Source organism: Lepisosteus oculatus, chromosome 27 (genome assembly GCF_040954835.1).
Source record: "Lepisosteus oculatus isolate fLepOcu1 chromosome 27, fLepOcu1.hap2, whole genome shotgun sequence".
Classification (NCBI taxonomy): Eukaryota; Metazoa; Chordata; class Actinopteri; order Semionotiformes; family Lepisosteidae; genus Lepisosteus; species Lepisosteus oculatus.
In genome coordinates, this window is record NC_090722.1 from 1,438,937 (window position 1) to 1,451,503 (window position 12,567).

At 46.2% G+C, this 12,567-nt stretch overlaps 1 long non-coding RNA gene across 2 annotated transcripts in view; it reads left to right on the forward strand.

Annotated features, from left to right (window-relative positions):
- Positions 1-3,758: 3,758 nt before the first annotated feature.
- Positions 3,759-12,567, forward strand: part of LOC138225255 (uncharacterized) — a 39,641-nt gene continuing 30,832 nt past the window's right edge. Inside the window, exons 1-6 of one of the 2 annotated variants that reach the window (XR_011183795.1) lie at positions 3,759-4,277; positions 4,514-4,621; positions 5,513-5,565; positions 5,779-5,898; positions 6,713-6,792; positions 8,990-9,091. This is a non-coding gene — a long non-coding RNA (uncharacterized lncRNA). The remainder of the gene's footprint in view (positions 4,278-4,513; positions 4,622-5,512; positions 5,566-5,778; positions 5,899-6,712; positions 6,793-8,989; positions 9,092-12,567) is intronic. The other variant, XR_011183796.1, reaches the window with a different exon arrangement.

Sequence of the window (12,567 nt, forward strand, 5' to 3'; positions counted from 1 at the left end):
TGAAAAGGGGAGTAAAACACCAAACGGAAGAACAAAGACAGACAGAGAGAAGCAGCGAAAGGGAGGTGGATTTTGTCCTGATCAGTTTTGGGGACCAGATTCTGGCTGAGAAACTTGATCGTTTGTTATATCAATGTTGTAAGAGAGCTTGCAGTTCCGTTATTTTAGGAAACTCTGATTATGGAAACATCTGTCCATTTTCACTTCATCCAAATTAGGGTCACAGGGAGCTTGAACCTGTCCCAGCAAGCAAGACGCTTGTCAGGATACACCCTGGACAGGACACTAGTCCACTGCAGGGCAGACTCACACAAACACAAACACAGACACGCACACTGGTGGTAGATTTCAGGAGGAACAAGGTCAAACCTACTCCTGTCTACATCCATGGGAGTGGCGTGGAGATGGTGGACTCGTACAAGTACCTGGGACGATAGACTGGAATGGTCTAAAAACATCCAGGCCCTCTATAAGAAGGGTCAGAGCCGACTTTACTTCTTGAGGAGGCTCAGGTCCTTCAATGTACCGTTTTTTGTGCAATATATGCCAGGTACCCGTGCAATACATTTATATTAATATCTATATTTACATCTATGATTATATTCATATATGTGTTCATATATGTGTTATATGATTTGTCTGGGTCCTGTTCTGTTCTAGTTTGTTCTTTGTGTGTCCGCACTGTGAGTAACTCTTTTAGTGCACCTTCACTGTACTGATTGTATTGTACGTATTGTATTATTATTATTGTATCATTCGTTACACTGTGGCTGTGTTGTCTGTGTAAAGCTGCTGTTGCACTGCAATTTCCCTCATGGGATCAATAAAGTATCTATCAATCACACGCTCAAACACACTCACAAACACACACACTCAAACACACTCACAGACACACACAAACACAGACACGGACACTCACACACTCAAATACACACTCACAGACACGTACACACTCTAACACACAATCACAGACACACACACTCACAGGCACACAGAGACACGCACACACTCAAACATGTCACAGAGAATATTCCCAGAAGCCAGTTACCCTACCTGTACATTTTAGGACTGTGGGGGGGTGGGAATGGAGCACCTTGAGGAAACCCACACAAACACCAGGAGAACATACAAACTCCACACAGACCACAGCTCCAGAGTTGAACCCAGGGCCCCAGCACTGTGAGGCAACAAAGCTGTATTTAATTTAAAATCATTTCAGCATTTCGAACAGTAAAGGTGAATATACATCCACACCCACGCACACAGTACTCACTTGTATCTGTATCCAGGGAGCTGTGCTGCAGACAGTATTTACAGTCTTTCCTCACAGCTAACGAGACATGAGACACATTAATGTTTAGTGCACATGCAAGAAACAGATTCATGTCAATGATGGGCTCTTGAAACATCAATCTGAGCTATCTGGGATCAGATTTAGTGACAATCCAATGTGTTTTATACATCCAAACTGACCTAATCATTGAATTAACAGCTCAAATTCCAGGGCTGTTTGACAGGGGTCCGAGAGAGGAAACACTCTGGTGGAGAAGCTGTCCTCACCTCCAGATATAATGAACATCCTCAGCTGAGACATCAAGCTGAGACACTGGCTGTGTGGGTGTGGAAACTCTCACTGGCACTGATCGCAAGGGTGGGCGCGTTCCCCTTGGTGCCCCTGTTTGGCTGCTGTGTGTCTCTCAGGCTGGTCTCCAGTCCCTGGTGGCAGCACTGGGCCCCACCCTTCCTGTGAAGCGCTTGCTGAAAATGTGAGGCAGCTGAAAAGAGCTCTTCCCATTCACACGATTCTTATCATTTGTGCACCAATAACACACAGAGGGACAGGAGCTGTGCTGCACCAGATTCTTCCAGGAGGAAAACACTCAGCCAAGGTATTGTACCGGTCAGAGGGACTGAACTGCTCGTCCTGCTAGTTCCGTCATTCTCACCAGGATCTACTCCTGGGGACTGCTCACCCACACGCTGCCTGACACTGTTCCACTGGGGCTGGGGGTCCTAACAATGTCAATGTAGTTTACAGGCATGTTCTTGCAGGTGAGAACCCCTCCATCACCTCATGCATCAGGTCCATCTTAAGCAAGACATCCCAGTGATTCTCTCAACGTTAGCGTGCCAGTCCAGATTTAAGAGACGAGTGTGTGAGGTTCAATCTGGAGCTGATACAGGACTGTGCCAGGATTTACTGATCTGAGTAGATCTCACAGATCTCGATTTACTGATCTGCCCTCACTTGTGAGTTTCGGCTCAGTGCTGTAGGGGTTCAGGCAAAGACCTTCAAGCTTGTGGAGGTGGAACGTCTGTTCCAGTGTGGGCTGACCATGAAAGACCTGCTTTGATATGACTGGAGACATAAGACTTCAAATCAGCTTTCTAGATGAAGTGAAAAACAACTGAGCCGCCCTGCAGTGAATGGAACCTTTCTGAGCTGCTGTACATATCAGAAAGCACTCTGGATCCTTCTGGATTCTCTCAGAGGTTGACAGCTCAGGGGCTTAATTTTGTGTTGAATGCTGTTGAAGAAAAGTTTAGAAATTGTAGAAGAAATGTCTTCACACAGGTTAGGTGTGGTCAAGCAGAGTCCTTTATTCATGTGCATGGGGAGAATATAACCATGCAGATCTGAGAGCAGCCTCTCACACAGATCTGTGAGTAACCTCTCCACCGAGATGATAAATGCTATGAGTTTTATTCAGCAGATTCACACAGGAAAGCGCATTCTAAGTTTCCATATTAGGAGTTGTTTTATCTCTTCAAACACTCACATTCTTCTTAAGCAGCAATTTTACCTTGTATACAGACAAAAGGAAGTATATAAATAAAAGGTGTAAATGAGCTAGACATTCTGCTATTGTAGCATTAATATAAAAAAGTCAAATAATATGCTTGCAATTGTTCTTTCATACTGTTGCTGGGTAAAAGACATTTTTCAAAGCCAACTAGTCACTATCTTTTAAACTTTAAAAAAGGTAAATGCTAAAATTCTTCCTCAATGCAGAGTTAGTCTTCTCCACAGCCTTCTCATAATGACCTGATTCTATACCTGATTTCAAATCACAGCGATTGATTGCACACGGGGTAATAAACTGCCTACCATTTATTTTAATTATGGTGCTCGTTTTCCAATAAAACCAAAAAAATAATCAATGAACAAAACATCTGATTCAGCATAATCATGTCCGATTTAACAAAGTTTATGAAGTGTTAAAATCAATAGAGATGAGGCAAGAAGATTTCAAATAGGATCCTGAACAGTGCTCCCAGGAGAAACAAATACAACTCAAATCTCCCTGAATGGGACGAGCCTTTCACTACAAACATGAATTGCCGGTGTGTTAAAACTGGAAAGGAAGATACAGGAGTCTCTCAAGAAACTGTCCCAGTACATGGAAATGTTATTGTTGGAGTGTGGAACAAGCTGCCCAACAGTGGCGTCTTTCAGGAAACAGCTGGACATGACTCACCAGTCAGGACAGGAGTGAGTTCTTTACACAAAGTATTGTAGGAGTGTGGGACAAGCTACCCAGCCATGTTACTGAAACCTCTTTTAAGGAAAGGAAGGATGCTGAACTGAGGTGTATCTGACAAGCATTTCCACTGGCGCCTGTGTTATTACTGTGTGAATAATTAATCTAAAATATTCCTACTGTACTATTGTTCATCATTCAGGCCCCGCCCCCTGCTGATAGCGGCTTCTGATTGGCTGAGTCGCAGGTCCGCGCGCTCGGCGTCTCCGCCTCCGGCTCGCGGCTGCCCGCTCCGCTGAGGGCGCGAGAGGAGCGCAGCCGTTATTTGTGAGCGGCTGTGTGTCGGAGGAGCGATCGTCTCCCTGCGGCTGATCCCTGTGGAGGCGTGTGGGGCTCCTGAGGCGCGGCTCTCTCTGCCTCCTGTCACTGCGGAGAAGAGCCGAGGGCAGACCTGCAGCCCCGCTCCGCGACGGGTCTCTGCTGCTCCCGGCCGCAGGTATTTCCAGCAGCAGTGTGTCAGTCTCACACACTGACAGCGAAGCTCTCAAGAGAGGTTTTGCCTTCAGACTCAGCGAGTCCGGGTTGCAGCGGCGATGGGCTTCAGTTCCCGCAAAGCACTCTGGGAGAGTTTGCTCCGGCCCGCAGCAGTGACGTCACGGAGGAAGGAGCGTTCCGGCGTGTCTGCTCCTGAGAGGGTGTGCTGGCTCTCCTGAAGCGTGTGGAGTGGGGATTGATAACACACACAGTGAGAAGGGGGGCGCACAGTCAGGGAAAGTGATCTTCTTCCTCTATTAGGTAATGTCATGTCATTCAAATGCAGTGTCAGCTGTCTTGTGCTTCCTCTCCTGGGTTGCTGTGGATTCAAGAGAATAATCTCTCTTCTCTTGTTGAGGTGGTCCTGTCATGCTGTAGTGTGAGAGAATCGTTGTCAGTTCTCATAGCTGTGCAGTAATTTCAGCTGCCCAGTGTGGTGTGTGGGTGTGTTTGCTCATTCTGTTGTGGACCTGATTGCCTTCCCTGTGTGTCTGCAGCTGCTCTCTAACACACTGAGTGCAGTGGCGGATGAGGTGTGGGCCTGTAGGCTCACTCAGGACACAGTCAGAGTGCTCTGCCCTCTCAGCTCCACCTGTGAGTAGAAGGTGAGTCTGACAGAAGGCTGAGCTACATGAGAAGCTGGGACTTTTACTCTCTAAAAGTCTTATTCCTCACCCAGTGTTGTGACGTAGTGGACATAGCAGGTGTGTCTGTAATGTGCTGTGTATTGGATGTTGTAAGGTGTGTGTCTGTTCAGGCTAGGTTCATACGTGTGTGCTGTTGTGTTGATGTGAGCTGTGAGCAGTGTTTGATTGTGCAGTAGAGGGGAGAGCCCCTTCAGGGTTCTGCGCTCTGTGCTCTGCTTCAGTGTGTCGTCTCCACAGCTAGGGATGCTCCCATCAGGCTGTTGAGGGCTGATTCCCTGTTATTAGAATCAAACGCTTTTTTCTGTTAAAATCATTACAATAAGCCCCCTACACGCCTCATGTCCCATGGCTAAGTGTTACCCTGGTTATTTTTTCCAATAATAGGCAGACCTGAGCTGCTTCTGCCAAGGCAGGGAAACGGCTTGGATTGCTCTTCCAGAAAGCCATTGGCTCTGCGCTTCTTGGGATGAGTTGCTGACTGAGGTCGAGATTAATCTCTGATGCTGTTGAGTCATTCCTGTCCCGACCATCGGTTTTATCTTCATTCAGAATCTCCTCATACGTCGCCTGCAGAGATCCTGCCCGTAGTTCTTTCGGCTGTCTTGCTAAGCCTACTGTAAGGCTCCAGTGTTTTAAGTGTTGCCGTTATTGATGGCTGAGCGAGAGTCGGTTTGCGAGTCGCTGCAGCTCTTGCACTTGCTAATTGTTCACACTCTGTGGATTCTTTTTGGTGTTGAGTTCTCAAATCTCTGATGAGGTTCATGGTGTTGAACGTTTTAGCTGGTGATCCCCCACGAGTGACTTCTTTTGCACATGTATTGCAAACTGCAAATTTTTCGTCTTTTGTAGAAGTGTGGAAAAACTGCCAGACCGGCGAGGACACGTTGCTACTGTATGTTCAGGTAATGTCGGAAATGTAGTCATTGCAAAATTGGTTTTTGAGATTGGTCAGTTTAGAGAACACCAATCGAGTCATTTGGAGTGAAAATTGGCTGATATCTATCGGCGGCCGATCGATTGGAGCATCCCTATCCACGGCTAACGTCCTCTCAGTGCAGCTGTACAGAGCAGCCTCCTGAGCTCAGTGCTCACTGTCCTCTTCTCCGGTGTCACAGGCCTTCCTGTACCAGTGTGTCGGTGCGGCTGCCCAGCACCTCTCTCATCAGGAGACTGTGAAACAAGCGCTTCAGGACAGTGTGAAAGAAGCAGGGTTTGAGAATCCTATGGAGAGAGAGGTGAGGTGATTTGTTCCCACTCCTCACACAGACTCAGGGCTTCTACTGCTGTTGACGACAGCCATGAAAACTGTAATCTCAGCGATTCCTTTCTACATGACTGATGGACAGACGGGGAGCATCTACAAGTATGAGGACAGATGGCCAGATTTTCAAAGCACTTTTCCCTAGAGAAGCATTTTCTACCTTCTTCAGAAAGTCACTGACTGTAGAGATATGTCATCCTAGAAACTGACAACATATGAATGGAAAGTAAACGTTAAACCAGTGTTCTAACTGCTTTATCCAGTGCAGGTCATGTACTGCCTGAGCCTATCCCAGCAAGCAACAGCACAAGGCGGGGTACACCCCGGGCGGGACGCTAGTCCTTCACAGGGCACACAGACACTCACACCAGGCTAATGTTACCACAGGCCAGTTAACCTACCAGTATGTCGCTGGACTGTGGGAGTAAACTGGAGCACCTGGAGGAAACCCAGGGAGAACACGCAAACTCCACACAGCAATCAACCCAGGACTTGAGCTAAAACTAGTTTTACTGGTCATTTGACCACCAGAGAGGAAGGAAATTTAAAGATCACAGTTAAGGTTTTTATGTTTAAATTTGTTATTAAAAACAGAAGATCTCATAGTGTGAGCCTCACAACTGCTTTCTGCAGACTTGACTAACCTGCTGGTACATTCTGTAAGGTGTGTGCAGCCAGGATTTATTTCAGTGAGTTTTTCACTCCTTGCAGGGCCTGCCTGGGCTGTCAGTGAGTGAGCTGCTGTGTGTCCCCCTGCAGGTTTACATTTCTCTCCCATCTCTTCACAGGCGTTTGTTAAAAAGCAGCCCAGTGATGCCCTGAGCCGAGCTGTCTGTCTGCAGGCCCTGCACGCCTGTTCCACACTGAGGTACTGTTTCCTGATGAAACTGCCTTCACTGCTTCCATTTCTTCACAATTACATTTTTAAGTGTGTTTGAGGCAGATGGGCATTATGTTTGATGCAATAAGATAGATAGATTAGACTTTATTGATCCTGAATGGAAATTAATGTGTTACAGCAGACCAAGAGAAGCAAAACAAAAACAGACATTAGGTGGACGAGAAATTAGTTATAAATAAATATAAAATAAATAAATAAAAATAAATACATAGGTGTGTGCAAAATATGATTATAGTCACTGTAAAAACAATAAAATATGTGCAAAATGTGCATAGGTATATACAGATTGAGTGTCCAAAAAGTACAATGGAGCAACATGCTGTCCATAGACGAGCAAATGAAGGGCTAACAGTCCTAGCCTAGGGCAGCGTTATACACCCTGACAGCCGCCGAGAGGAAAGACCTGCGGAAACGTTCAATTGAACACTGTAGCTGGAGCAGTCTGTTGCTAAAAGTGCTCTGCTGCCCAGTAACAGTCCCATGAAGCGGATGAGAGGCATTGTTCATGATGGCTGTGAGCTTGGTCAGCATTCTCCTCTCAGCCACCAGCTCCAGGGTGACAGCCCCAACACAGAGCCAGCCTTCTTGATGAGTTTATTGAGCCTATTTGCATCTCTTGTCATGATGCTGCTGCCCCAGCACACAACAGCGTAGAAGATGGCCGCTGCCACCACTGATTCATAAAAAACGTGTAGCAGTGTTTCACACACACCAAAGGACCTGAGAGTCGGCTCTGGCCTTTCTTGTACAGGGCGTCAGTGTTACCAGACTACTCCAGCTTATTATCAAGGTGTACCTCTAAGTACTTGTAGGACTGCACCCCTTCTATGGCCTCACCCTGGATGGAAACAGGGTTGAGCAGAGACTTATTCCTCGAAAGTCCAGGACCATTTCTTTGGTCTTGCTGGTGTTTAGCTGGAGATGGTTAAGATGACACCACTTCACAACGTTGGTAATCAAGCTCCTATATTCCTCCTCTCTCCCCTCTCTAATACACCCCACAATTGTAGAGTCATCTGAAAACTTCTACAGATTACATGTACAGAGTTATTACCAGCAGCCATATCACCCTGCAACTCACAACTGGCAACCCACTGAAGCTAAGCAGGTGTGAGCCTGGTCAGTACCTGGATGGGAGACCTCCTGGGAAAAACTAAGGTTGCTGCTGGAAGAGGTGTTAGTGGGGCCAGCAGGGGGCGCTCACCCTGCGGTCCATGTGGGTCCTAATGCCCCAGTATAGTGACGGGGACACTATACTGTAAACAGGCGCCGTCCTTCGGATGAGACGTAAAACCGAGGTCCTGACTCTCTGTGGTCATTAAAAATCCCAGGGCGCTTCTCGAAAAGAGTAGGGGTGTAACCCCGGTGTCCTGGCCAAATTTCCCCCCTGACCTTTACCCCATCATGGCCTCCTAATAATCCCCCTCTATGAATTGGCTACATTACTCTGCTCTCCTCCCCACTGATAGCTGATGTGTGGTGAGCGTTCTGGCGCACTATGGCTGCCGTCGCATCATCCAGGTGGGGCTGCACATTGGTGGTGGTGGAGGGGAGACCCCATTACCTGTAAAGCGCTTTGAGTGGAGTGTCCAGAAAAGCGCTATATAAGTGTAAGCAATTATTATTATTATTATTATTACCTGAAGTCAGAGGTGTAAAAGGTGAACAGGAATGGAGCAAGGACAGTCCCTTGTGGAGCCCCAGTACTGCTAACAATCTGTTCGGACACACAGCTCTTTAGCCGTACATACTGTGGCCTGCAGGTCAGATAGTCTATAATCCAGGACACCAGGGGAGTGTCCACCTGCGCCGCCCTTAGCTTGTCTCTCAGTAAAGGTGGATGGATGGTGTTAAAGGCACTGGGGAAGTCAGAGAACATAACTCTCACAAAGCTCCCCGTCTTCTCCACTTCAATAAGTGCCATTTCCTAACATCAATATGTGGTGCATCAACTGCAGTACTCCTAAGTCTAAAACAATACATTCAAAATATATGATGTGATGTATTTTCAGACTTTGATAATGGCTTCTATAGGACAGGCCTGTGGTCATGCTTTTTCTAAAAGAGCTATAGTGACAGGTTGTATAGTTCCATCTGTCTACATCATGATGAGTCTTGAGGAAGAGCTGCTAACAGTGTCCTGTTCTTCCTTGTCCCACTGTAGCTGCAGCCCAGAGCTCCCTGCAGTGCAGAGCACCTGACTCGTGTGCTTGTGGAGGATGTGCTGCCACTGCCTCTGCAGGATCCCAGAGGCCCTGAGCTCCAGGTAGGACTGCTAGACTCAGCCGCTGGTGTTGGGTACAGGCGGCAGACGGTGTCTTAAGAATAGCTGCTCTTGCATTGTGGAACCTGTGAAAATTCACAATGGCTGTACATCCTTTGGCAGAGCACAATCCCTGACACATGTGCTGTATCCTTTTCTTAAAAATGATTCATTTCCAAGGTTTGGAAAAGGAGACATTAATTTGGAAAACATATGGAAATCTTAGTATCAGAATAATACTGACCCAGTGAAGTTCACTGCACACAAATGTATTGATGTTAAACAGAAATACACTGGAGCTGATCTCCTCCGTGTTTCCAAAATCATCCTCCCGAAAAACGCCGGGTTGTTACTCATGTTGGTCTGAGACAGCAGTTGGCTGGGTGTCAGAAAGTGGCTCAGCCAGTCAAGCTGAAATCTACCTGTGTCAAGATAACAGAAGGAGGCAGAGTTCATTTCCAATTTGTGATTTCAGTTACATTGCGGTTCATATGTATGTAATATTTAAATGATTGATTAAAGATTTGCCATTTGTGCCTGATCACACACACGTGAACACAGTCGACTGGTCCCTGCAGCTCACCTTCAGCAACAGAGTGTGATGAGACTGTCAGCAGCGGAGAGCTCTCATGATGGTGTAATATTTCCATCCAGTCCTCAGTGTTGTCTGTTGGGTTGAGCTAATATGGACGTGATTTGGACTCATGAACAATAAGTCTTCACAACAGACTTGTCTTGCAGAGCAGAGCTTCAATGTTGATAAGCAGGCAAGCATAAAAACAGAATTACAGAACCAAACTAAGCTTGACAGTGACACATTGATGACACAAAGGGTGCAAACGATATTTATAGTTACAGTCAAACCTCAATCCTGCTGGGCAAGCTGATCAGAATTCTCCAGATAAGGTTTATAAAAATGTTGGAATAAATAATACTACCTAACAGAAAAATGTTATAATTTACCAGATATTTTTTTTTGCTAGAAATAATTTGAGTAATCTAGTTTCTGGGAAAATATATTTAGCCACAGCTAAAAATATGAGTAAATTAAAAAATGTAAACAATGTAAAATACAGACTAGCTATTGCTGTATTCTAGCTTTAGTCATCAGTTCAATATATCTGAGGAACAAAAGCAGCACAAACACTACTTTCTGTGGCACAAATCACATTGTTAACACAGCTCATCATACTGGAACTCAGCGTTAAAAGAAACTCACACTCTGTTCACAGGTAGGGCTGTGATTCCTTGTGACTGAGTGGTTTTTTACTGTGTAGGCTACTCGGAGTGCTTGCAATAAGGAAAGTGGTGTCTGAAGTGTGTGAATCGTTACTTTCAGTAACTGGCACCTCCTCAAACAGAAATGACTTAGACAAAAGCTGTCCTATATTCAATTTCAATTCAATTTAATTTATTTTTATATAGCGCCTTTCACAAAAAGGTTGCCCCAAAGCACTTAACAAAGCTGTGTGACAACACATGATGTTGCAGCAGGGTGCGAATGATATCTTGGCATCAGGGGGAGCTCACCCCTGGTTTGGGGGGGACACATCACGTGTGAAAGGCCAGTCAGCTAGCGCATACAAAGTGAGCACTGGATTATATAGTTATAGTTTAACAAGAGTTACTCTTACCTTACAATAGAAGTGTCCACAGAGGTCTGGGCTCAGCTGTCTGTGGTGTCCGTCCTGTTGCCCATGCAGTGGACGAGCGGTGGCCTGCTTTATTCCAAGATGATACAAGAGGCAGGGATCGAATCTCTCCAAAGGCGGTCCATTCAGATCAACAAAAAGAAGAGAGGAGAGGCTTAGTTTTCTCTTAGTGTCACTCAGGGCAGAGAACCCCCGCTCGCAGTCGGCTGAGGTGGCGAGGCACGTCCGGCCTGCTGTGGAGTTTTCCCAGCGTCTGTCCTGATGCTTTGCCTTGTAATTTCCAGTCGCTGAATTCCTCCACTGCCTCTCTGATGGGTGCGCCCAGTGCTTTAGCAAGCGCACCAACTTCACCGTAAACAATTAAGACATCACGATCCTGTGGCCAGAAGCCCTTATCCAGCGGTTTCAGCATCTGGACTAATTCAGAATCAGAGTCGCTTTGTAAGGCTACTGATCACAGACTGATAGAACTGGGGCCGGTTTATTTTTCCTGTATCCTCTGAGATGTCAACATCTTTAAACACGCCCAGTGACGAGCGCTGCTCGGCCTTCACTGCGGATTGACCGCCGGTGTCTTTCCTGGATGTCAAGATATCGAAGGTCTGTACTAACAGTTCAAGGCGATGTGCCAGAAAGTGTATGGACTACACTTTAGGAAAGTCACGCTTTAGTATAGCAGTCAGTCCAGAGGATTTGCCAGTGAGCACTGCAGCCCCGTCAGTGGCTATGCTGATGAGATATTTCTTCAAGAACTCATCATCCAAACCCACGTTCGTAAGGCTCCCTCTCAGGCAACTGTAGATTGATTCCGTGTCTGTGCCATCCGTCAGCTCTGTGATGTCTTAAAATACATTGTCCACATCCCCTTTCCCACTCTCATCGCATCTCATGTATACGATGAGGTGAGCACGCACGCCCGTGCACTGTGCTTTCATCAATAGTGAGGCTATTTTGTGACTTAAGTTCTTTTATACTCGACACAAGCTTGTTCTGCATTTGCTTTGCAATATGACATATTTCAGCACTGGAATGGTCTCACTTATGTACAGGGCCTACTTTGGCACCATTAAGCTCGGGTTACATTATTGAAGGAGTGAACTTTTTATAAGTTAATCTTTCCTTGGACACCATATGGGCAGATCTGAATGAAACTGCGGTTTCTTGAATTAAATTTGCTTTAATTTCAAGTACCTTGTTTGGGAGAATTTCTTTTTGCTTCGTCTCTTCAATATCAACGGCCCTTTTATGTGATAAGCTACAGTATCACCGTGTTTATATATTTTTTTTCCGCAGCTGGTTCTGCAAAGGCCTACTTACATCTCCATGAATCCACTCCTCAGATAAATGCATGCCAAGTGCTTTTTCTGACAGCAGGAGACTCTTTGCATCTCTGCATGCTGTGCATCCCAAGTTTCTTTTCTTATCGAAAAGCCACGGGTTGCGTTTTTTCCACTCTGTCCACTGCTGACTGGTCCAGTTAGCCAGGAGATTGGTAGCGACTGGGGTCACAGAGGGATCAGCCTCTTCCTCTGGGGAGCTGGAGCTGTTGGTGGACGTATTCGGAGGGGCAGGCCAGGCAGGCGGGTCAGCAGCTAAACTGTCTGACGAGAAACCGCTAGCAGCAACAGTCAGATCGCGCAGTTTGGGTTTTTTTGTGAACCCAAAATTAGCCCGTCAAGTTCCCTGTTTTCTCTTGGGCATTATCGACGTTTTTCAGTTTTCATCGTTTTAGCTTGTCCATTTGTCACGTGTAAAGGAACGTTGCCTACTTTTGTAACAGCACCACCATGCCTTGATCGGTATTGTATTAAATTACTTAGCTATTTC